Source organism: Fundulus heteroclitus, chromosome 2 (genome assembly GCF_011125445.2).
Source record: "Fundulus heteroclitus isolate FHET01 chromosome 2, MU-UCD_Fhet_4.1, whole genome shotgun sequence".
Taxonomy (NCBI): Eukaryota; Metazoa; Chordata; class Actinopteri; order Cyprinodontiformes; family Fundulidae; genus Fundulus; species Fundulus heteroclitus.
Window position 1 is genome coordinate 10,037,667 of NC_046362.1, and position 24,478 is coordinate 10,062,144.

Below are 24,478 nucleotides of genomic sequence, written 5' to 3' on the forward strand. Positions count from 1 at the left end.
AGACATTGTTTTCAAAAATCCCTCGACAAGAGTAGTACCTTTTCTCAAACTTGTGTCACGTAAGAGAGCAGTTGTCCTTGCCTACACTGCCTCGAGTTACCCCAAGGAGATAAGGGTTGAAAATTAGCTCGAGCTAGCCAGGAGTTGAACCTAGAATCTTCTGATCCGTAGTCAGACGCGTTATCCATTGCGCCACTAGCCCTTCACGTGTCGGTTAATGCACTGTCATCGTGTCGTACCGTGATTGATGTAGTACCGCGGCATGAAATCATGCAGAATTAAAGAGCTACCTTACGTGGAAGATCAAAACAAATGCCCCGTGTGAGGTTTGAACTCACGACCTTCAGATTATGAGACTGACGTGCTGCCAGCTGCGCCAACGAGGCACCAAAGTCTACCAAGCTGACCCATATCCACAAGCAGACTGCAATCAGAGATTCTAATCATTCCTGTCATGGCTGTGTTTACATTCACGTCGTCAAATGATCGTCTAGCCTGGCACTTCCTGAATGCAAAGTACAAGACTTCAACAGAAGGTTTTATCTACATTTCTCAAGCTTTTTTTTTCTTAATCACATTTTTTCATCCAACTTTGTGGAAAATCAGGACAATTGGAGAGACAAGTCAAAGGTCGCCCTGAGCTTCCAGGAAAACAAAGAGGTTCGCAACAGCCGGATTTTTCGCTGCTCCTTTAAATGCTCCTTCGCTTTGGGACCTGAAAAAGGGTTTCTACCAGCACGGTTTGCTTTAATTCTGAAACTCTTCTTGTGTAAGTATCATACTTCATTTGAAGTTTGTATAATTGTAGTTCTTATAGCTGGTTTGCAAGGAAATGCGTGAGCCGGCATTACTTGCTCGGACCCCATGCCGACAGGTCCGCACAGAGCTCAATTTTTACGACCGCGTATGCGTACGTGGTGTCACACTATGAACTGCTCGGAGGCAAGAGGTCTTCACATTAAACTGTTTCATATGGGACACCGAGCTTGATACAGCTCCTCCAAGCAGGCGGTCGCAAAGAGCTAGTGCACACGGTGGTTCACTCTATGTGCACTGACAGATGCGTGGTGGGTGCCTGCTGGAAAAGACATGGCTCTATATGCTCAAATAGCTAAGCTAATTAAACATTTAAGCATCCCTTCCCCTGCTTCGTCTTGCTGCGAAAAAGTGTGGGAATTGTAGGAATTTGTCACAAGAAACGTAGACAACAGGTATGCTTGACTAAGATGGCGTTAGTCTGTGTTTTAGTCCTTCTTCTGCTCTGAGACCTCAGCAGGACAAAAACAAGACAAGGCGCCAAGCTCCACCTAGTGGTGGGAAGCACAGACGCAACATACATCACAGGAGCCTTCACACTCCAGTCCGGGAGGGGAGATTTTAATGGGATATTTTTAATAATGCACCGGGTTAGTGTCCAAATTCAGTGTCCCTTTTGGCTTAATAAAGTATTTTTGAATTGAATTGAACAGAAATAGCAGCTATATATGTCTCTGGTGTCCTCTGTTTTCTACCCTGGATCTGTTTGATTGAGTTCGGGCGCAAGCAGAGTGGTGTTGCGGAAGCGCGCTAGGCCCATAAGTCAGAGGTCGATGGATTGTATGCTATGCAGGCTTTTGCACACAGGGTTTAGAGTGCAGGATTTAACCCTGTACATGTGACGGAGCTCAACATCTGACCGTGTGGTCCTTGTCCACTTAGTCAAAGTGTGCACACCTGTAGGTCCAATGAAACGCCTCACTGCTTCTTCTCATCTTTGTGTTGCTTGTAGACGCTGAAAAAAGTTTCTGTATGACGATGTTAGTTATGAGATGCATTAAGACATTGTTTTCAAAAATCCCTCGACAAGAGTAGTACCTTTTCTCAAACTTGTGTCACGTAAGAGAGCAGTTGTCCTTGCCTACACTGCCTCGAGTTACCCCAAGGAGATAAGGGTTGAAAATTAGCTCGAGCTAGCCAGGAGTTGAACCTAGAATCTTCTGATCCGTAGTCAGACGCGTTATCCATTGCGCCACTAGCCCTTCACGTGTCGGTTAATGCACTGTCATCGTGTCGTACCGTGATTGATGTAGTACCGCGGCATGAAATCATGCAGAATTAAAGAGCTACCTTACGTGGAAGATCAAAACAAATGCCCCATGTGAGGTTTGAACTCACGACCTTCAGATTATGAGACTGACGCGCTGCCAGCTGCGCCAACGAGGCACCAAAGTCTACCAAGCTGACCCATATCCACAAGCAGACTGCAATCAGAGATTCTAATCATTCCTGTCATGGCTGTGTTTGCATTCACGTCGTCAAATGATCGTCTAGCCTGGCACTTCCTGAATGCAAAGTACAAGACTTCAACAGAAGGTTTTATCTACATTTCTCAAGCTTTTTTTTTCTTAATCACATTTTTTCATCCAACTTTGTGGAAAATCAGGACAATTGGAGAGACAAGTCAAAGGTCGCCCTGAGCTTCCAGGAAAACAAAGAGGTTCGCAACAGCCGGATTTTTCGCTGCTCCTTTAAATGCTCCTTCGCTTTGGGACCTGAAAAAGGGTTTCTACCAGCACGGTTTGCTTTAATTCTGAAACTCTTCTTGTGTAAGTATCATACTTCATTTGAAGTTTGTATAATTGTAGTTCTTATAGCTGGTTTGCAAGGAAATGCGTGAGCCGGCATTACTTGCTCGGACCCCATGCCGACAGGTCCGCACAGAGCTCAATTTTTACGACCGCGTATGCGTACGTGGTGTCACACTATGAACTGCTCGGAGGCAAGAGGTCTTCACATTAAACTGTTTCATATGGGACACCGAGCTTGATACAGCTCCTCCAAGCAGGCGGTCGCAAAGAGCTAGTGCACACGGTGGTTCACTCTATGTGCACTGACAGATGCGTGGTGGGTGCCTGCTGGAAAAGACATGGCTCTATATGCTCAAATAGCTAAGCTAATTAAACATTTAAGCATCCCTTCCCCTGCTTGGTCCCGCTGCGAAAAAGTGTGGGAATTGTAGGAATTTGTCACAAGAAACGTAGACAACAGGTATGCTTGACTAAGATGGCGTTAGTCTGTGTTTTAGTCCTTCTTCTGCTCTGAGACCTCAGCAGGACAAAAACAAGACAAGGCGCCAAGCTCCACCTAGTGGTGGGAAGCACAGACGCAACATACATCACAGGAGCCTTCACACTCCAGTCCGGGAGGGGAGATTTTAATGTGATATTTTTAATAATGCACCGGGTTAGTGTCCAAATTCAGTGTCCCTTTTGGCTTAATAAAGTATTTTTGAATTGAATTGAACAGAAATAGCAGCTATATATGTCTCTGGTGTCCTCTGTTTTCTACCCTGGATCTGTTTGATTGAGTTCGGGCGCAAGCAGAGTGGTGTTGCGGAAGCGCGCTAGGCCCATAAGTCAGAGGTCGATGGATTGTATGCTATGCAGGCTTTTGCACACAGGGTTTAGAGTGCAGGATTTAACCCTGTACATGTGACGGAGCTCAACATCTGACCGTGTGGTCCTTGTCCACTTAGTCAAAGTGTGCACACCTGTAGGTCCAATGAAACGCCTCACTGCTTCTTCTCATCTTTGTGTTGCTTGTAGACGCTGAAAAAAGTTTCTGTATGACGATGTTAGTTATGAGATGCATTAAGACATTGTTTTCAAAAATCCCTCGACAAGAGTAGTACCTTTTCTCAAACTTGTGTCACGTAAGAGAGCAGTTGTCCTTGCCTACACTGCCTCGAGTTACCCCAAGGAGATAAGGGTTGAAAATTAGCTCGAGCTAGCCAGGAGTTGAACCTAGAATCTTCTGATCCGTAGTCAGACGCGTTATCCATTGCGCCACTAGCCCTTCACGTGTCGGTTAATGCACTGTCATCGTGTCGTACCGTGATTGATGTAGTACCGCGGCATGAAATCATGCAGAATTAAAGAGCTACCTTACGTGGAAGATCAAAACAAATGCCCCGTGTGAGGTTTGAACTCACGACCTTCAGATTATGAGACTGACGCGCTGCCAGCTGCGCCAACGAGGCACCAAAGTCTACCAAGCTGACCCATATCCACAAGCAGACTGCAATCAGAGATTCTAATCATTCCTGTCATGGCTGTGTTTGCATTCACGTCGTCAAATGATCGTCTAGCCTGGCACTTCCTGAATGCAAAGTACAAGACTTCAACAGAAGGTTTTATCTACATTTCTCAAGCTTTTCTTTTTCTTAATCACATTTTTTCATCCAACTTTGTGGAAAATCAGGACAATTGGAGAGACAAGTCAAAGGTCGCCCTGAGCTTCCAGGAAAACAAAGAGGTTCGCAACAGCCGGATTTTTCGCTGCTCCTTTAAATGCTCCTTCGCTTTGGGACCTGAAAAAGGGTTTCTACCAGCACGGTTTGCTTTAATTCTGAAACTCTTCTTGTGTAAGTATCATACTTCATTTGAAGTTTGTATAATTGTAGTTCTTATAGCTGGTTTGCAAGGAAATGCGTGAGCCGGCATTACTTGCTCGGACCCCATGCCGACAGGTCCGCACAGAGCTCAATTTTTACGACCGCGTATGCGTACGTGGTGTCACACTATGAACTGCTCGGAGGCAAGAGGTCTTCACATTAAACTGTTTCATATGGGACACCGAGCTTGATACAGCTCCTCCAAGCAGGCGGTCGCAAAGAGCTAGTGCACACGGTGGTTCACTCTATGTGCACTGACAGATGCGTGGTGGGTGCCTGCTGGAAAAGACATGGCTCTATATGCTCAAATAGCTAAGCTAATTAAACATTTAAGCATCCCTTCCCCTGCTTGGTCCCGCTGCGAAAAAGTGTGGGAATTGTAGGAATTTGTCACAAGAAACGTAGACAACAGGTATGCTTGACTAAGATGGCGTTAGTCTGTGTTTTAGTCCTTCTTCTGCTCTGAGACCTCAGCAGGACAAAAACAAGACAAGGCGCCAAGCTCCACCTAGTGGTGGGAAGCACAGACGCAACATACATCACAGGAGCCTTCACACTCCAGTCCGGGAGGGGAGATTTTAATGGGATATTTTTAATAATGCACCGGGTTAGTGTCCAAATTCAGTGTCCCTTTTGGCTTAATAAAGTATTTTTGAATTGAATTGAACAGAAATAGCAGCTATATATGTCTCTGGTGTCCTCTGTTTTCTACCCTGGATCTGTTTGATTGAGTTCGGGCGCAAGCAGAGTGGTGTTGCGGAAGCGCGCTAGGCCCATAAGTCAGAGGTCGATGGATTGTATGCTATGCAGGCTTTTGCACACAGGGTTTAGAGTGCAGGATTTAACCCTGTACATGTGACGGAGCTCAACATCTGACCGTGTGGTCCTTGTCCACTTAGTCAAAGTGTGCACACCTGTAGGTCCAATGAAACGCCTCACTGCTTCTTCTCATCTTTGTGTTGCTTGTAGACGCTGAAAAAAGTTTCTGTATGACGATGTTAGTTATGAGATGCATTAAGACATTGTTTTCAAAAATCCCTCGACAAGAGTAGTACCTTTTCTCAAACTTGTGTCACGTAAGAGAGCAGTTGTCCTTGCCTACACTGCCTCGAGTTACCCCAAGGAGATAAGGGTTGAAAATTAGCTCGAGCTAGCCAGGAGTTGAACCTAGAATCTTCTGATCCGTAGTCAGACGCGTTATCCATTGCGCCACTAGCCCTTCACGTGTCGGTTAATGCACTGTCATCGTGTCGTACCGTGATTGATGTAGTACCGCGGCATGAAATCATGCAGAATTAAAGAGCTACCTTACGTGGAAGATCAAAACAAATGCCCCGTGTGAGGTTTGAACTCACGACCTTCAGATTATGAGACTGACGCGCTGCCAGCTGCGCCAACGAGGCACCAAAGTCTACCAAGCTGACCCATATCCACAAGCAGACTGCAATCAGAGATTCTAATCATTCCTGTCATGGCTGTGTTTGCATTCACGTCGTCAAATGATCGTCTAGCCTGGCACTTCCTGAATGCAAAGTACAAGACTTCAACAGAAGGTTTTATCTACATTTCTCAAGCTTTTCTTTTTCTTAATCACATTTTTTCATCCAACTTTGTGGAAAATCAGGACAATTGGAGAGACAAGTCAAAGGTCGCCCTGAGCTTCCAGGAAAACAAAGAGGTTCGCAACAGCCGGATTTTTCGCTGCTCCTTTAAATGCTCCTTCGCTTTGGGACCTGAAAAAGGGTTTCTACCAGCACGGTTTGCTTTAATTCTGAAACTCTTCTTGTGTAAGTATCATACTTCATTTGAAGTTTGTATAATTGTAGTTCTTATAGCTGGTTTGCAAGGAAATGCGTGAGCCGGCATTACTTGCTCGGACCCCATGCCGACAGGTCCGCACAGAGCTCAATTTTTACGACCGCGTATGCGTACGTGGTGTCACACTATGAACTGCTCGGAGGCAAGAGGTCTTCACATTAAACTGTTTCATATGGGACACCGAGCTTGATACAGCTCCTCCAAGCAGGCGGTCGCAAAGAGCTAGTGCACACGGTGGTTCACTCTATGTGCACTGACAGATGCGTGGTGGGTGCCTGCTGGAAAAGACATGGCTCTATATGCTCAAATAGCTAAGCTAATTAAACATTTAAGCATCCCTTCCCCTGCTTGGTCCCGCTGCGAAAAGTGTGGGAATTGTAGGAATTTGTCACAAGAAACGTAGACAACAGGTATGCTTGACTAAGATGGCGTTAGTCTGTGTTTTAGTCCTTCTTCTGCTCTGAGACCTCAGCAGGACAAAAACAAGACAAGGCGCCAAGCTCCACCTAGTGGTGGGAAGCACAGACGCAACATACATCACAGGAGCCTTCACACTCCAGTCCGGGAGGGGAGATTTTAATGGGATATTTTTAATAATGCACCGGGTTAGTGTCCAAATTCAGTGTCCCTTTTGGCTTAATAAAGTATTTTTGAATTGAATTGAACAGAAATAGCAGCTATATATGTCTCTGGTGTCCTCTGTTTTCTACCCTGGATCTGTTTGATTGAGTTCGGGCGCAAGCAGAGTGGTGTTGCGGAAGCGCGCTAGGCCCATAAGTCAGAGGTCGATGGATTGTATGCTATGCAGGCTTTTGCACACAGGGTTTAGAGTGCAGGATTTAACCCTGTACATGTGACGGAGCTCAACATCTGACCGTGTGGTCCTTGTCCACTTAGTCAAAGTGTGCACACCTGTAGGTCCAATGAAACGCCTCACTGCTTCTTCTCATCTTTGTGTTGCTTGTAGACGCTGAAAAAAGTTTCTGTATGACGATGTTAGTTATGAGATGCATTAAGACATTGTTTTCAAAAATCCCTCGACAAGAGTAGTACCTTTTCTCAAACTTGTGTCACAGTAAGAGAGCAGTTGTCCTTGCCTACACTGCCTCGAGTTACCCCAAGGAGATAAGGGTTGAAAATTAGCTCGAGCTAGCCAGGAGTTGAACCTAGAATCTTCTGATCCGTAGTCAGACGCGTTATCCATTGCGCCACTAGCCCTTCACGTGTCGGTTAATGCACTGTCATCGTGTCGTACCGTGATTGATGTAGTACCGCGGCATGAAATCATGCAGAATTAAAGAGCTACCTTACGTGGAAGATCAAAACAAATGCCCCGTGTGAGGTTTGAACTCACGACCTTCAGATTATGAGACTGACGCGCTGCCAGCTGCGCCAACGAGGCACCAAAGTCTACCAAGCTGACCCATATCCACAAGCAGACTGCAATCAGAGATTCTAATCATTCCTGTCATGGCTGTGTTTGCATTCACGTCGTCAAATGATCGTCTAGCCTGGCACTTCCTGAATGCAAAGTACAAGACTTCAACAGAAGGTTTTATCTACATTTCTCAAGCTTTTCTTTTTCTTAATCACATTTTTTCATCCAACTTTGTGGAAAATCAGGACAATTGGAGAGACAAGTCAAAGGTCGCCCTGAGCTTCCAGGAAAACAAAGAGGTTCGCAACAGCCGGATTTTTCGCTGCTCCTTTAAATGCTCCTTCGCTTTGGGACCTGAAAAAGGGTTTCTACCAGCACGGTTTGCTTTAATTCTGAAACTCTTCTTGTGTAAGTATCATACTTCATTTGAAGTTTGTATAATTGTAGTTCTTATAGCTGGTTTGCAAGGAAATGCGTGAGCCGGCATTACTTGCTCGGACCCCATGCCGACAGGTCCGCACAGAGCTCAATTTTTACGACCGCGTATGCGTACGTGGTGTCACACTATGAACTGCTCGGAGGCAAGAGGTCTTCACATTAAACTGTTTCATATGGGACACCGAGCTTGATACAGCTCCTCCAAGCAGGCGGTCGCAAAGAGCTAGTGCACACGGTGGTTCACTCTATGTGCACTGACAGATGCGTGGTGGGTGCCTGCTGGAAAAGACATGGCTCTATATGCTCAAATAGCTAAGCTAATTAAACATTTAAGCATCCCTTCCCCTGCTTGGTCCCGCTGCGAAAGAGTGTGGGAATTGTAGGAATTTGTCACAAGAAACGTAGACAACAGGTATGCTTGACTAAGATGGCGTTAGTCTGTGTTTTAGTCCTTCTTCTGCTCTGAGACCTCAGCAGGACAAAAACAAGACAAGGCGCCAAGCTCCACCTAGTGGTGGGAAGCACAGACGCAACATACATCCACAGGAGCCTTCACACTCCAGTCCGGGAGGGGAGATTTTAATGGGATATTTTTAATAATGCACCGGGTTAGTGTCCAAATTCCGTGTCCCTTTTGGCTTAATAAAGTATTTTTGAATTGAATTGAACAGAAATAGCAGCTATATATGTCTCTGGTGTCCTCTGTTTTCTACCCTGGATCTGTTTGATTGAGTTCGGGTGCAAGCAGAGTGGCTGTTGCGGAAGCGCGCTAGGCCCATAAGTCCAGAGGTCGATGGATTGTATGCTATGCAGGCTTTTGCACACAGGGTTTAGAGTGCAGGATTTAACCCTGTACATGTGACGGAGCTCGACATCTGACCGTGTGGTCCTTCTCCACTTAGTCAAAGTGTGCAGCACCTGTAGGTCCAATGAAACGCCTCGCTGCTTCTTCTCATCTTTGTGTTGCTTGTAGACTGCTGAAAAAAGTTTCTGTATGACGGATGTTAGTTATGAGATGCATTAAGACATTGTTTTCAAAAATCCCTCGACAAGAGTATTAACTTTTCTCAAACTTGTGTCACATAAGAGAGCAGTTGTCCTTGCCTACACTGCCTTGAGTTACCCCAAGGAGATAAGGGCTTGAAAATTAGCTCGAGCTAGCCAGGAGTTGAACCTAGAATCTTCTGATCCGTAGTCAGACGCGTTATCCATTGCGCCACTAGCCCTTGACGTGTCGCTTAATGCACTGTCATCGTGTCGTACCGTGATTGATGTAGTACCGCGGCATGAAATCATGCAGAATTTAAGAACTACCTTACGTGGAAGATCAAAACAAATGCCCCGTGTGAGGATTGAACTCACGACCTTCAGATTATGAGACTGACGCGCTGCCAGCTGCGCCAACGAGGCACGAAAGTCTACCAAGCTGACCCATATCCACAAGCAGACTACAATCAGAGATTCTAATCATTCCTGTCATGGCTGTGTTTGCATTCACGTCGTCAAATGATTGTCTAGCCTGGCACTTCCTGAATGCAAAGTACAAGACTTCAACAGAAGGTTTTATCTACATTTCTCAAGCTTTTCTTTTTCTTAATCGCATTTTTAGATCCAACTTTGTAGAAAATCAGGACAATTGGAGAGACAAGTCAAAGGTCGCCCTGAGCTTCCAAGAAAACAAAGAGGTTCGCAACAGCCAGATTTTCCGCTGCTCCTTTAAATGCTCCTTCGCTTTGGGACCTGAAAAAGGGTTTCTAACAGCACGGTTTGCTTTAATTCTGAAACTCTTCTTGTGTAAGTATCATACTTCATTTGAAGTTTGTATAATTGTAGTTCTTATAGCTGGTTTGCAAGGAAATGCGTGAGCCGGCATTACTTGCTCGGACCCCATGCCGACATGTCCGCACAGAGCTCAATTTTTACGACCACGTATGCGTACGTGGTGTCACACTATGAACTGCTCGGAGGCAAGAGGTCTTCACATTAAACTGTTTCATATGGGACACCGAGCTTGATACAGCTCCTCCAAGCAGGCGGTCGCAAAGAGCTAGTGCACACGCTGGTTCACTCTATGTGCACTGACAGATGTGTGGTGGGTGCCTGCTGGAAAAGACATGGCTCTATATGCTCAAATAGCTAAGCTAATTAAACATTTAAGCATCCCTTCCCCTGCTTTGTCCCGCTGCGAAAGAGTGTGGGAATTGTAGCAATTTGTCACAAGAAACATAGACAACAGGTATGCTTGACTAAGATGGCGTTAGTCTGTGTTTTAGTCCTTCTTCTGCTCTGAGACCTCAGCAGGACAACAACAAGACAAGGCGCCAAGCTCCACCTAGTGGTGGGAAGCACAGACGCAACATACACCACAGGAGCCTTCACACTCCAGTCCGGGAGGTGAATTTTTAATGTGATATTTTTAATAATGCACCGGGTTAGTGTCCAAATTCCGTGTCCCTTTTGGTTAATAAAGTATTTTTGAATTGAATTGAACAGAAATAGCAGCTATATAGGTCTCTGGTGTCCTCTGTTTTCTACCCTGGATCTGTTTGATTGAGTTCGGGTGCAAGCAGAGTGGCGTTGCGGAAGCGCGCTGGGCCCATAAGCCAGAGGTCGATGGATTGTATGCTATGCAGGCTTTTGCACACAGGGTTTAGAGTGCAGGATTTAACCCTGTACATGTGACGGAGCTCGACATCTGACCGTGTGGTCCTTCTCCACTTAGTCAAAGTGTGCGCACTTGTAGGTCCAATGAAACGCCTCGCTGCTTCTTCTCATCTTTGTGTTGCTTGTAGACGCTGAAAAAAGTTTCTGTATGAGGATGTTAGTTATGAGATGCATAAAGACATTGTTTTCAAAAATCCCTCGACAAGAGTAGTAGCTTTTCTCAAACTTGTGTCACGTAAGAGAGCAGTTGTCCTTGCCTACACTGCCTTGAGTTACCCCAAGGAGATAAGGCTTGAAAATTAGCTCGAGCTAGCCAGGAGTTGAACCTAGAATCTTCTGATCCGTAGTCAGACGCGTTATCCATTGCGCCACTAGCCCTTCACGTGTCGGTTGATGCACTGTCATCGTGTCGTACCGTGATTGATGTAGTACCGCGGCATGAAATCATGCAGAATTTAAGAACTACCTTACGTGGAAGATCAAAACAAATGCCCCGTGTGAGGTTTGAACTCACGACCTTCAGATTATGAGACTGACGCGCTGCCAGCTGCGCCAACGAGGCACAAAAGTCTACCAAGCTGTATAATTGTAGTTCTTATAGCTGGTTTGCAAGAAATGCGTGAGCCGGCATTACTTGCTCGGACCCCATGCCGACAGGTCCGCACAGAGCTCAATTTTTACGACCACGTATGCGTACGTGGTGTCACACTATGAACTGCTCGGAGGCAAGAGGTCTTCACATTAAACTGTTTCATATGGGACACTGAGCTTGATAAAGCTCCTCCAAGCAGGCGGTCGCAAAGAGCTAGTGCACACAGTGGTTCACTCAGTGCGCACTGACAGATGTGCGGTGGGTGCCTGCTGGAAAAGACATGGCTCTATATGCTCAACTAGCTAAGCTAATTAAAAATATCACATTAAAAATGGAATTACTGGAAAGAAGTCAACTAATTCTAATTATATGACCAGCGCCTTTAATTCTAACTTAGCTTTTTTCTTTAGGAATAAAAGAGGGGAGGTAGTAGCTACATACAATCGAATGCATTTAAGAAATTGTTGGTAGGTGTACCCTTCTATAAAAGCGTGAGTTTTCTGGTCTGAAGCAAATTTATCTATACTATCCAAAGGAGGAAAAACAGTAGTTCTTATTGCCCATCAATCTGGGAAGGATTATATGTGTCATGGCATTGTTTATCACATTTCCAAATGTTCTGAAGAACAATTCTTCACAACTCTAAAATGACTGAGTTGACCAAAAGCTTCTCTCTATACAAAATCTTTTAAGAGTCAAAATGTGATGCCATCTGTCTGACAGTCAGGTCAAACTGAGTAATACAAGGACAACATTTCCATACACAACATAATATCTATGGCAGAAAGGCTGAAAAAGAAAAGATTATAGATGTTACAAGGTGACAGCTTTACTGAATTACTGTATTGGGTTTCTAATAGAGACAAACTTAATTTAATGATGACAGTTTAATGCCTTGTTTGCTTTCTTATAGGAAACTGTGGTAGTTTTATGCAGTTATTTGATCCCTCCCGTATCATTATATTATTTTAAGTTACATACTGATGATTTTTGATTCTTAGTTTTCTTTATGATAGTAAATTATGTATGTATTCATCCTTTGTCAAGGTATGAATGCTTTGGTTCATGTTTGTACTTATTTTGTCATCCTATTTCAATAGACAGATTATAGTTTTTTAACAGCAAAGGCAATACTAAGATCTGATGGTCTGAGAAGAAAGGTGCTTTGGGGGGAATGATGCACCCTGCGGTTCAGAAACAAGGGCAAAGGTGGGAGAAGTCCCAGAATGACTCAGTTCAGCAGACGGAAACTCTGCAGGTGGAGGAAGTGAGACTGGGAAGGAAGTCATATGACGTCCAGCAAAACTCAGAGGGGTTACACTAAGAGATGTTTGCTTTTGTTGTGTTGTGGCTAAGATTTTATTTATGAAATGAGAAAAAAAAAAAAAAAATCATCACTGTTTTATAGTAAGTTTTCGAATAACAAAAGCTGATTTTGTAACCTTCTAAAATTTGTACGGTATTACAGTACCTAGGATTTTTACCACACGGTTATTGTGGTGTGCATTTAGGTAAACCAAGTAGTAAGTAATTCTTCAGTGGCTTGCAAAAGTATTCATACCACTTGAACTTTTCCACATATTGGCACTTTACAACCACAGATAAATATATTTTATTGGAATGTTATGTGAAAGATCACCACAAAGGGGTATACCATTGTGAAGTAGAAAGAAAATTATACATGATTTATTTTTTATATACAAAGAAAAACTGAAAAGAGCACTGTGCAAAAGTGTTCGGCTCACCTGAGTCAATACTAAGTGGAACCACCTTTTGCTGCAATACCAGCTGCAAGGGTATGTTTCTACCAGCTCTGCACATCTAGTGACTGACATTTTCGCCCATTCTTCTTTGCAAAACAGCTCAAGCTCAGTCAGATTAGATGGATAGTGTTTGTGCTCAGCAGTTTTCAGATCGTGCCACAGATTCTCGGTTGGGTAGAGGTTTGGACTTTGACTGGGCCATTCTGACAAATGAATGTTTTGTTTTAAACCATTCCACTGTAGCCCTGGCTTTATGTTTGGAGTTTTAGGTGAACCTCCGCCCCAGTCTCAAGTCTTTTGTAGACTCCAACAGGTTTTCCTCCAAGATTGCCCTTTATTTGGCTCCATCCATTTTCCCATCCACTCTGACCATCTTCCCTGTCCCTGTTAAAGAGAAGCACCCCATAGTTGATACTTCAGAGGAGAGTGGCACAGCGGAAGCGTGCCGGGCCCATAACCCAGACTTTGATGCATCGAAACCATCCTCTGCTATGTAATCGTTAAGAATTATCTTTACCAAGACATGTTTATTGTGCTGGATGAATCTTCTATGGTGACTATCTAGTTTGGGGGAGTGGTGGGTGCCTAGTGGGTAGAGAATTGTGCTTGTGTCCCAGAGGTTCTGGGGTTAACTCAGACTACCACTCTGGGTCCCTGAGCAAGACCCCAGATTGCTCCCCTGGAGACAGTGGCAGCCCACTGCTCCCCATGGGGATGAGTTAAATGCAGAGAAGAAATGTAATTGATATGTATGTTGCAATGACAATAAAGATGATTATTATACTGGGGATGGTGTGTTCAGAGTGATGTTCAGTGTTAGTTCTCCACCACACATTTTGGCCAAACAGTTCAGTTTTGGTCTCATCCGATCAAGGCACCTTCTTCCATTTGTCTGCTGTGTCATCAACATGGCTTCTGCTAAACTGCAAATAGGTCTTCTTGTGGTTTTCTTTTAACTATGGCTTTTTTTTTCTTTCAACTCTTTCATAAAGACCTCATTTGGGCAGTGCACGACTACTAGTTGTCCTGTGAATAGATTCCCCCACATGTGCCGCGGATCTTGGCTGCATCTCTTATCAGTGCTCTCCTGATTCAGCCTTTTACGTTTAGGTGGATGGCCTTGTCTTGGTAGGTTTACAGTTGTGCCATACTCTTTATGGATTGAACAGTGCTTCTTTAGATGTTCAAAGCTTGGGGAATCTTTTTATAGCCTGAAACTGCTTTAAGCTTCTCCACAACTTTATCTCTGACCTGTCTGGTGTGTTCCTTGGACGTTATGATGCCGTTTGCTCAACAATATTCTCTTAATCAACCTCTGAGGCCATCTCAGAGCAGCTGTATTTGTACTGAGATCAGATTACACAGAGGTGGAATAGATTCAGTTATTAATCATCAGGTGACTTTTGAAGGCAATTGGTTGCACTCAGAGAAAAGGGGGCTGAATACTTTTGCACACCGCACCTTTTTATATTTTCTTTCTATGTAACAATTGTATACCACTTTGTGTTTATCTGTCACATAAGATCCCAATAAAACATATTTATGTTTGTGGTTGTAATGTGACAAAACGTGGAAAAGTTCAAGGGGTTGAATACTTTTGCAAGCCACTGTATACTAACGTCAAAATTGAAGAGGAAAACAATCTTGATGATCGCTTTCTAGCATTTCTGTCTATAATTATTGGCTTCATGTTGGTGCAGCCAAGTTAATGGATTAAAAAAATAAACATGTATTTTCACACAAGACCCGATGTGTACAGTTGCTTTGATTAATTAGCAGTCTTGTCTTGAAGTGTAACAGTTCACCCACCTCATGGGAGGTCTCCCATAACAGAATCCAAATGAGCAAATGAAAGGGAGGACTCGCTTAGGGACAGAGAGGAGCTACGGGGGGCATGGGCACCAAATCAGGCTCCAACAGAAGACCCTGTATGTCCACTGTTGGAAACTGAACACTCAATGCGAGGATTCTCTTCTGTTCTCAGACTCAGAACACAGCTCATCCTTTGTTTCTTATAGACCAAATCTTAGATGGTCAGCCGCATGTTAATAGCCTGGAGGCGGCGATGTTTCAGTGTCTTGATTTTTGTACATATTACAGTTTTAATAACACTGACGATGAGACTGATCATCTCTAAATTCAGTTCAAGCACATAAGGATGCTGTAATTTCCCATTTGATACATAGATGGCAGCCTACAACTGTTCATAACTGCCCAATGAGCTCATTGCTGCGCTGCACCAGGTGACCTTCACTGTCCAAGATTGCTCTTTCTCATATTCCTCTGAAATCTCATCAGTCCAGCTGAGCACACCTGCATGAGAAAAAAAACAAACAAAAAAAAACTCTCCCTCCTTTCACTTCTTGCAGGCTTGTGAAATAATTTGACCGTGGGCTGTTTGGAAAAATGTCCGCAATTCATCCAATTCAAAGTAATTGACATAAAAGCACTGAATAGGTACAAACATGGACAATTCTTAATTTCCCCCAAAATAATTAACCACTTTTTTTTTATCAAATTATGGCATTGTGTTAAAGGAGTTGTCTTTTTAACAAATATGAAAAAATGTATAAGAAAAAGTGATGACTTAAAGGGATAGATCATTTTTTAGGAATGGCTAAACACGTGATGTCTTACTAGCAGTAGCTAGCTGACTTGCCGCTTTTGTTAAGTATAAATCCAGATTTGTTGATCCCGTAGGCTGCACCTAATGGCTAGTCCAAGAGTTATCAAGATCACAACAGGATTTCTGCTGTCTTAAAACAACTCCAGTCTCAAATAGATGAAATTGGTTTATGCAAATACTATTTTGTGAATCTTTAGACTTTCGTAAAGCTCCCTTTGGGCAATTATTTATGAAAAAGGTGATGATTATTTTCAAAGGGAAATGAATATTGGAGGCGTAATGTCACCATCGGCCTTCCTAAATGAAACACATACTAAGAAGAGACCATGTAAACCTTTTTTAGTCAAAGTAACTGTCTGACATAAAAGTAAGGTATTGATTGTGAAGTCATATAAAGTAGTTTTCACTTAAACTGCTATATGTTTGCTCGTTCTCCCATTTTGCTTTCATAATGGACAATATTGTACCCCACAGAAATGCTTAAAACGTTCTATTCTCAGAACCTGTTTTACACTGGAAGACCATTAGTGGCGTACCAGCTTCATATCTCCAATTTCCATATAAATAACAACTGGCCTCTATATAAACAACTGCCCACTGCAAACCTGACAACAGTTATATGATTAATCAAATCGCTTCAAAAAAGTCATGAGACTTTTGGGACTGCAGTTGTTTTAAGGTGGAAAATGTTTGCTTTGGTTTTGGCAAGATAATATCTTACCTGCAATAGATAACTAACTAGTTTTAACCTTTTAACAGAAACCCATTTCAAAAATCCTGAACTAACAGGTGTCTTAACCATGTTACAAGTTGTACAGCAGAACTTTGGGGAGCAACGCTTTGATGAGCTGTTATGCTCCAAGAGCACAATTTTTCTGATATTAAGTGATGAGGAGCAATACTTTTGAAGTTAGCAATGCTGCGCTCTGCACAGCCTGGAGGTTGAAGAAAAGCGTTTTAGAGATAAGCTAATTATTTATTTGGCCTTTTTGGAGTGAGAGTTCATGGCTCTGACATCTTAGCTGCTTTCGCTTCATTTCTGCTTGTGTCAAGCTTACACAGAAATGACAAAAGACTGACGTGACACTTGCTTGGAGTTGTCTAAAGAGGTAAGGAAGAATTAAAATTCAGGTGTGCCGAGACGTTTTCTCTTGAAAATGCAGGCCTTTCATTGGATAAATAAGTCAGGGTAAAGTGGAGTGGCCGCCCTGATCTCACACAATGAACTCTGCGGAAATATCAAAGCAGGTGTGAACTTCGGCTGAACTATTTGGCACTCCAAGCATGTCCAATTTGTTAAGAACAGTCCAAAGGTCCAAATCGCCCCAAAATTTCAAACATTGGTTCTCAAACTTTCCTTTCAAGTAACACCATACTGACATACCTTTAAAATTGTAATACAGGACTTAGACTTTTTCAGCCTATAGTGTTATGCGATAAAACAAACGTATTCTATTTTCACTCAAAAGTTGACATTTATATAAATTTGAAATGAAGATCGCAAATTAACAGAAAGGCCCCTAGAAGGAGATTTTATAATGATAAAGTCAGAGGTTTCTTATCTTGCACAATAAACTTAATAATCAAAAATGTAAATTTTGATTTCTAAGCATTTTTATCTCAGTTAAAGCTTTCGCCCATACACACCAAACATTCTCCAATCAAAAGAATGTAGCTACTTTTACTAATGCCATTTCTGTATTACCTTTAGTGACCAAGTCCTGTGGCGTAGAAGGGAAGGTCCAACTTTTTCACTTGATTTATATCCTGGTTGCATCAGGAACATCATCAGGTATATAAACTCTGCCGATTCCGTGTAGAAATCGTAACGACTTCCCATGGTGACCCCTGAATAACAGAGTGGTTGAAAGGACTCAAAATTACTTTTTTGTGACAAGATCATGTGGGAAAATGAAAAGATTGCTACCAAATTTCACCTTTGTTGTCAGAAGAGGTTGTTTTTGGAGAATATTTCGATCCTACTTTTCATGGCAGCATCATAGGGCAGAATTGTGAGAAAGCCCAGTCCTAAGGACACAATCACATTGTGCTAAAGCAAAACTCTGGTAAATACATGATCGTCATAAAGTCTACTTTTTACGCAAATAAAACTGTTTGTATTAACTACTATGCATCTAGTTACATGTTTACAATATAAACTGTCTGAACAAAAATTTAAACTTCAGAAATGTCAAAAACAACATTTCAATATTCATGTCAATGCAAAGTTCTTACAAAGCGTGTTAGTTTTGACAATCCAGATAAAAAAATTAAAAAAATGTTGTTGCTCTTGTGCTACTACCGGTAAACTTAAAGTGTTAGGCAACCCCTTAACCCTGTCCTCCACAACCCCTTCCAGCCACCACCCTAGCTATGATACAGCTAAATAAAATCCACTGTCACCAGTTGTCTTTCCAAGTGCTCTAGTCACATAAAGACAAAATATTTGGTCTCCATGTAAGGAACTGCGTTTAATGAAAAAAAACAAAGGTAACACATAATCAGAAATAGATCACTTCTACTCCGAAACATAGTGGTGGTATTATTTATTATTATGCTCTGTGTGTGTTTGTGTGTGTGTGTGTTTTTTTTTTTTTGGGGGGGGAGGGGGGAGTTTGTCAGAGTCGATGGGAATATCTTTGGACCTAAATGCAGGGCTACCCTGGAAGACTTGGAGGCTACAGCTAAATGTAACAAGACTTTAAAATTGATGTTCACAGCTGCTCACCATCCATTCTGAACTTCAACTATTTTACAAAGCCGTATAGGCAAAAACGGTGTCTAGGTGTGCAAAGTTAATAGAGAGATACCATAACAGACTTGCAGGTGTAATCACAGAGAAAGGTGTTTCCCACAAAGTATTGATTCAAGGGGCCTGAAACCAAACGCAAAAACAACACTTTTCAGGTCTTAATTGGCAAGTTTTTAACTATATCCGTTATTGTACACTGCTATATGTTGGGCTATAATATTCAAGACTCCAACAAAATACATGTTGGTTGTAATGCATGGTTGTATGGTTACTTTCTCAAGGCTCCGTTTTGTAATTTCCTACTTTAGTTATTGTGAAAATTGCAGGTATAAAGAAGATTTAAGAAAAATTGCATCATTTAGGTCCAACAATCACAACAATCTATTTCCAAATAGACCAAAACGGTGTATTCCAAAGATAAACTGATCCAGTTTTGATAACTTAACTTACACTATGAAAAACAACATTCTATAAAACTGTAAGAAAGAAAATAAATAAAACTTCATGTTTTTACTATACCCCAATTTCTAAAATAAAAAAACATGGGTTTGCAAATAAATTAGGGTAGAATACAACCAAAGTTACTATTTATGTCTTACATGTTAAACCCCTTGCAGTGTTTTATCTGAGGAAATTACATGAGTGTCCCGAGAGATTAACTGTGCAAAAACTTGTCACGTAAAACAAGGTTTGTGGATATTCCAAACATTCTTGAGTGCTTTACTTAACAGACATGTAAATTTGAGGGTGTCATCACAAACCAAAGAACACATTTTTTTAGTGCCTCTTTTACACACAGATGGAAAAAGAAATATCTATTATTTAGTTTCAAGAACCAAAAAAATCCCAAAGTTGCAGACTTCCTCTCAGAAAAACAACTTTTCTAAGAAGTGACTTGCTAACATGGCCTTGTGTAAATTATCAGTGGGAATCCTTTAAACTTCAAACACTATATTTTGGATGTGGAAGATTGCTACATGGTGTAATTGAAGAGTAGATCAAACGTGGAGGCAGAAGTGGTCCCTTTAGATTGGTGTCAGGCCGTACACACACTCCGCACACTGAGAGGTTCAGAAAGGAAACAGAATCCTCCAGATTACAGACCAAAGGGCATTACACTCACTCTGTACTGGGAAGTACTGTAGGGATGCACGGTGTGGATTTAAAAGTTCATCGAAACATTTTGTGGTATTTATTAGGATGACAATAAAAGTGGTGATAAAATGTATTTTAAAAAGTGGTGCAATTTCATCACTAAACAGCATACTGTACCTTAATTTGATCAAATTGTCCTTCTCATGGAACCAACAATGGACAAAATACTAAATGTAACAATCCAAGTTTTTTTTTTTTTATTAGGTTTGGGGGTTAGTAAACATAATTTTGGGGAAGTTTCACAAAGAGTGGACTGAGGCTGGAATCAGCACATTAAGGGGCAACGGTCACAGATAAATCCTACATGTGGGGAACAATGTTGCATTTCTTGAGTCAAGACCTTCCTAACCCAGGGCTCACATTGAATACAGTGCAGAATTGGCTTTGGCGGCGCAAGGAACTCTAACGATTAAAAATGAATGTGTCAACTCACATCAGTTGCATGCGGTTGCGATTCCGGTTACTGAGGCCGCGTGGCGCTGGACAAAGATTCCACAAGAAGGAAGTTTGATTGGACGCCGCAGCGGTTACTGGATCAAGCTCCTGAATTTCACGAGCCAAATCATGGCTGTTTTTTAATAATTTATGAGAGGAAACCACAGAAAGGACCGCATGAACTATTCTCGCCAGTGCCATTTCTGCAGCCGGAGTCGCTGCTGCAGCTGTTTCCCGAGGAGTAGTGTGGATCAGGACCACAACCCACACTGCATTCAACGTGAGCCCGGTGGCATAAACCAGACACTGTGTGATAACGCCCAAATTCCACATCCTCCGTGACTGCTACGTTACGTTGACGTACGTGCACGTATGTCCGATGGAGCAATGGTGGGGGCATTGTTTTCTGATGGGGGTGCAGAACCAGAGGTTGGAAATCCAGGTTCAAAAAGTGAAAAGCCCCGTCCAGAGATTAGCTCCAGCCATTTTACATTTCCAGCTCCACAGCAGAGACAGACTAAAATCACCAGGTTAAGTGAACAGGATGAAGGAAAACCAGGAAGGGTTTTTAACTTTACTCTGCACAGAATTTAAGAATAAAACAAAAAAGGGCAATAATTCATCTTTCAATATATTAAGTTAGCTATGTCTAAGGGAAAACCAGGGCTCAATCCTGAAAGTCAAGTGTGTCATCTATAGAAGGAGAACATGAAGTTGTCGGAAGCAGTAGGTCAGCCGATGATCTACCTCCAGGACAAAATTGTCATGATTTAGGTTTTTGTTTGTTTTGCTTTTCTGGACTTTTCCCGTCAGCCTGTCACCTCTCAGCCGCTATCCAGTCAGTTCAGTCAACAGTCAGTTAAATCACATCAACTCCACCTGCTGCCAACAATTAGTCAACTCGGCTCACCTGTTCACCGGTCTACTTATACCTGCTTCAGCCAACTCTTCCCTGCCAGAACTTCTCTTCTCTTCTCGTCCCGTCCGGTGTGATGTGCCTTGCCTCTACCAAATCCTTTGTGCTCAGCCAGCTGGACACTTCAGATAAAGGTTGCCTGTGTCTGCATGCTGCAGTTCTGACTGTTTCCCATTGAGTTCCAGCCGTCCTGGTGGTTCCCCCGGTCCACATCGTTTGTTCTGGTCATTCTCTACCTGTGTCCTCTGTTCTCCTGCTTATCCCTGCCTGCCTGCACCATCAGCCATAACTCGTCTGTTCAAGTCTGGTTCTGCATGTCTGCCTCACCTGCCACTATTCATCCCTTGATAAAACAATAAACCTTTTTAAAGAAATGTAACTCTGTATCTGGTTGAATAGTGGGTACACCAGCGCCATTCATAACAAAAATGTCCTGAAAGATACAAGGCAGTACATACCTAGCTGTTCCCCCTAAAAATAAAAATAAATAAAAACACATTAGCTGGTATTCATAATTAACAATCACAAATAGCTGGAAAAAAAAGGTGCTGTGGTGTAAGTGTAGGCTATTTCCTTATTCGTGGTGTGATTTACCTGGGTGAAGTAGGAAAGTGAGAAACTCTAAAGAGCTGGTAACTCTGGAAGATTACCTGGATTAAGCTGAGTTTAAATCATCATATAAAAATGCAACAAAGAAAACCAAGATACTGAACAAATGTTAAATTGAACCATTTTTGTCTCCATTTCAGTGTTCAAAGCTCAGAATAGTTTTATCTTCCAAAATCAGAAGATTTGAGCTGACAAAAGCTCATGATATAAGGATTGTTTTTGTTGATGGTAGGGTTTCATATGTACTCTTATGTTGTGAAAAAGTAGCTTTTTTTCAGGCGTGGAATAGACAGATATACTTTAGGATACCCATTTTTATACCACCTGTATGTAACCTCCAGCAGCAGTGGGTCTCCCACTGGCACAAATGTGTAAAGTTCAGCAAGAAGAAATCCGCTGGCAAAATAATATATTTATTGGCACCCCTTGTAAAGATCTGTAAAAACAAACTAATTGCATCCTTTATTGGAGGAGATTAACATAATACTGACAAATTACTTGAGAAGAAGAACATTACAACATTTATTCCAGTGGAGGTTGCGTTTTTATATTTCTAACTTGCAGATGCCACAAGTATGTGTACCCTTAACAGTTTTTGTACAATAAATTTATCCTAAGTATGTGTTAATTGAGAACATCCAGATTTTGTTTTGTAGCCTTAATAAGTGTCAAGGTTTTTTTTATACGATTTGCTTTTTTCTCCAGGTATGGATATGATATGTCAGTGGGACCCATATTGCTTTGCAGCTCTTCAAAATGGGAAAGACAGGAAAAAATTTTTATTTCGTTATGGCAGTGTGTTGATCTGCAGATGTTTGTAGACAGCTGCAATAAATTATCTAATTGCCTAAATTGGTTGATCCAAAGTCAGAGTGACAAAAGCTTATTGTTTGATTGTTTTCCTTTCTGGAGTAGAGAGATCAAATATATTATTCTAAGACAATGAAACAAAAGAAAAAAAATACTTTCCTGAATTCCGCACCATTTTACATTATTTTACATTATGTCTATTAAACATGTGCATTTTTAAAAACTGAATATGTTAGATCGTAGGACATAAAACAACATAAATGTCCCAGCGTATGTTCTGCAAGATAGTATTATGTTATTTGCAGTTATTCCTATGCTTAATTAAATAAATCCCCCATTCAAAAAGTTTCTCGTGTGGGCAAATTACGGTTATTGCTGCTTGTTTTATTCTCCTTCTAACAGATCACCTTGTGTGTTTGTCCAGGTTCACCTTTGCCCCACACCCATCGTGAACATGCACAAACACCCACATTGATCCCTAACCCTTGAATCCACCAGCCACACCCTGTCTGTCATTGATGGAATAAAGATGGTATCAGAAAAAAACATGCCGTCAGGTCTGGGGGAAGGCTGTACAAACACAGTTTGCTCTTTCAAACACTCTGGTCACCTACTTTTATTTGCAGTTCTTACTGCTGAGCACAGGGTAGGAAAAGGAAGGAGAACTGAATGTCGTTCCAGAGAATGACATTCTATATGAAGAGCAAATCTGTATTTGTTAGGCATCTTTTCTTCAATTCAAGTTTATGATAGGGTCTGGTTCCTTCACAGCACAATATTAAAGAGTATCTAAGCATATCATACACAAATTGGACTTAATATGAAGGAGTTCTGCATGTGAATTCCTGGGAAGCATAAATATCCTTCCTGAAAAGAACTATGTTCTTGTTCCTACCACCACAGCTAAAACAACAAATTTCACTGTTTTTGTGTAGTATGTAATGACCTTTATCTAACTTTTTTTTTAAATCAAGTAGCTATCAAATTAGCTTACTTAGCTAAGTCACTTAACGCAATACAGTCAAGATACTCAGCAGTTATTTGGCAGCTTAAGACATCAACTTTATAACTATTTAGCACTTAATATAAAACTTAACTCTCAAGTCACTTAACCTGAGAGCTATTGATGCACTTCATAACTGACTTACCATTAAAAAAGCATTGGTTATTATCTTAAATGTCTGATTGATTGTTTAATTTACATAACATGATAAAATCTAGGAAGGTCATTTCGTGTGTTCTGGGTTACATCTCAGATAAACCCACTCAGTTTGCAAGGAATAATCCATCGATAGACCTGAAAAAACAGCTGAGCTATGCATGGTAAATGAATGATTTGGCACTGAGATTTTTTTCAACAAAGGTTGGAAACATAAAGTTAAGGTGCAAAGGATCTATCTTATCTGGATACATCACCGACATAGCAGGAGTCTGCACTGCACAACGTTTGCAAAGAGATTGATGTGCAGTGCTAAACCTGGGAATGTGTAATGGCAGCTGTAAAACTATATTCTCACCACAAAGAACAGAGGACCTGCGGAATAAAGAAGACAAATTGACTTGTTTCTGACAGATGCCAAACTGAGCTAACGTGAATAACGATACTTACGTGGCCTCTACATGGGTCACATATTTCACCTTTGATAAAAGTGACAGGTAGCATGGAGGCTGAGCATCATTTTAGTAAAAGCAAGTAATTACAGTGGGAGGAAACTGATTTTTTTGGTGATGTCTGAGGAGGTGTCATCTATTCTGACAAGAAAAGTTGGGGTCAAAAGCTGTGCTTTGTCTTAGTCTGCACCAGATTAAAGATACCCACTGCTCTAAATCTGGAGAAGAAGAAAGATAGAGTTGTTGGGAGAGAAAACAATCAAAGCAGCTTCTTAGATCTTAAAAAATAGATCGTGAGAATTAGTTCTCAGCTGTTAAAAAAAGTTTATTTTCACTGAGTTTATTTTCACTCAGTTCATGTCTTGTTTTGGACTGCAAACTGTGGAGCAAATTTTGGATCAAAAACTTTTTGTGGATTGAATGAAAGGGTGTTTTCTTTTAAATAAGCTAACGTCAAACACATTTTAACTGTCCCTTTG

At 41.8% G+C, this 24,478-nt stretch overlaps 14 non-coding genes across 14 annotated transcripts; all 14 read right to left on the minus strand.

The window, feature by feature from the left end:
• Positions 1-129: 129 nt before the first annotated feature.
• trnar-acg lies at positions 130-202 on the minus strand. The gene has a single exon. It is a non-coding gene; the product is annotated as a tRNA-Arg (tRNA).
• Positions 203-313: 111 nt separating this feature from the next.
• trnam-cau lies at positions 314-386 on the minus strand. The gene has a single exon. It is a non-coding gene; the product is annotated as a tRNA-Met (tRNA).
• A 1,559-nt stretch (positions 387-1,945) lies between these two features.
• On the minus strand, positions 1,946-2,018 carry trnar-acg. Its single transcript has one exon. It is a non-coding gene; the product is annotated as a tRNA-Arg (tRNA).
• A 111-nt stretch (positions 2,019-2,129) lies between these two features.
• trnam-cau lies at positions 2,130-2,202 on the minus strand. The gene has a single exon. It is a non-coding gene; the product is annotated as a tRNA-Met (tRNA).
• A 1,559-nt stretch (positions 2,203-3,761) lies between these two features.
• On the minus strand, positions 3,762-3,834 carry trnar-acg. Its single transcript has one exon. It is a non-coding gene; the product is annotated as a tRNA-Arg (tRNA).
• A 111-nt stretch (positions 3,835-3,945) lies between these two features.
• trnam-cau lies at positions 3,946-4,018 on the minus strand. The gene has a single exon. It is a non-coding gene; the product is annotated as a tRNA-Met (tRNA).
• A 1,560-nt stretch (positions 4,019-5,578) lies between these two features.
• Positions 5,579-5,651, minus strand: trnar-acg. Its single transcript has one exon. It is a non-coding gene; the product is annotated as a tRNA-Arg (tRNA).
• A 111-nt stretch (positions 5,652-5,762) lies between these two features.
• On the minus strand, positions 5,763-5,835 carry trnam-cau. Its single transcript has one exon. It is a non-coding gene; the product is annotated as a tRNA-Met (tRNA).
• A 1,560-nt stretch (positions 5,836-7,395) lies between these two features.
• Positions 7,396-7,468, minus strand: trnar-acg. Its single transcript has one exon. It is a non-coding gene; the product is annotated as a tRNA-Arg (tRNA).
• Positions 7,469-7,579: 111 nt separating this feature from the next.
• On the minus strand, positions 7,580-7,652 carry trnam-cau. Its single transcript has one exon. It is a non-coding gene; the product is annotated as a tRNA-Met (tRNA).
• Positions 7,653-9,219: 1,567 nt separating this feature from the next.
• trnar-acg lies at positions 9,220-9,292 on the minus strand. Its single transcript has one exon. It is a non-coding gene; the product is annotated as a tRNA-Arg (tRNA).
• Positions 9,293-9,403: 111 nt separating this feature from the next.
• trnam-cau lies at positions 9,404-9,476 on the minus strand. Its single transcript has one exon. It is a non-coding gene; the product is annotated as a tRNA-Met (tRNA).
• A 1,559-nt stretch (positions 9,477-11,035) lies between these two features.
• On the minus strand, positions 11,036-11,108 carry trnar-acg. The gene has a single exon. It is a non-coding gene; the product is annotated as a tRNA-Arg (tRNA).
• A 111-nt stretch (positions 11,109-11,219) lies between these two features.
• On the minus strand, positions 11,220-11,292 carry trnam-cau. The gene has a single exon. It is a non-coding gene; the product is annotated as a tRNA-Met (tRNA).
• Between the last annotated feature and the right edge of the window lie 13,186 nt (positions 11,293-24,478).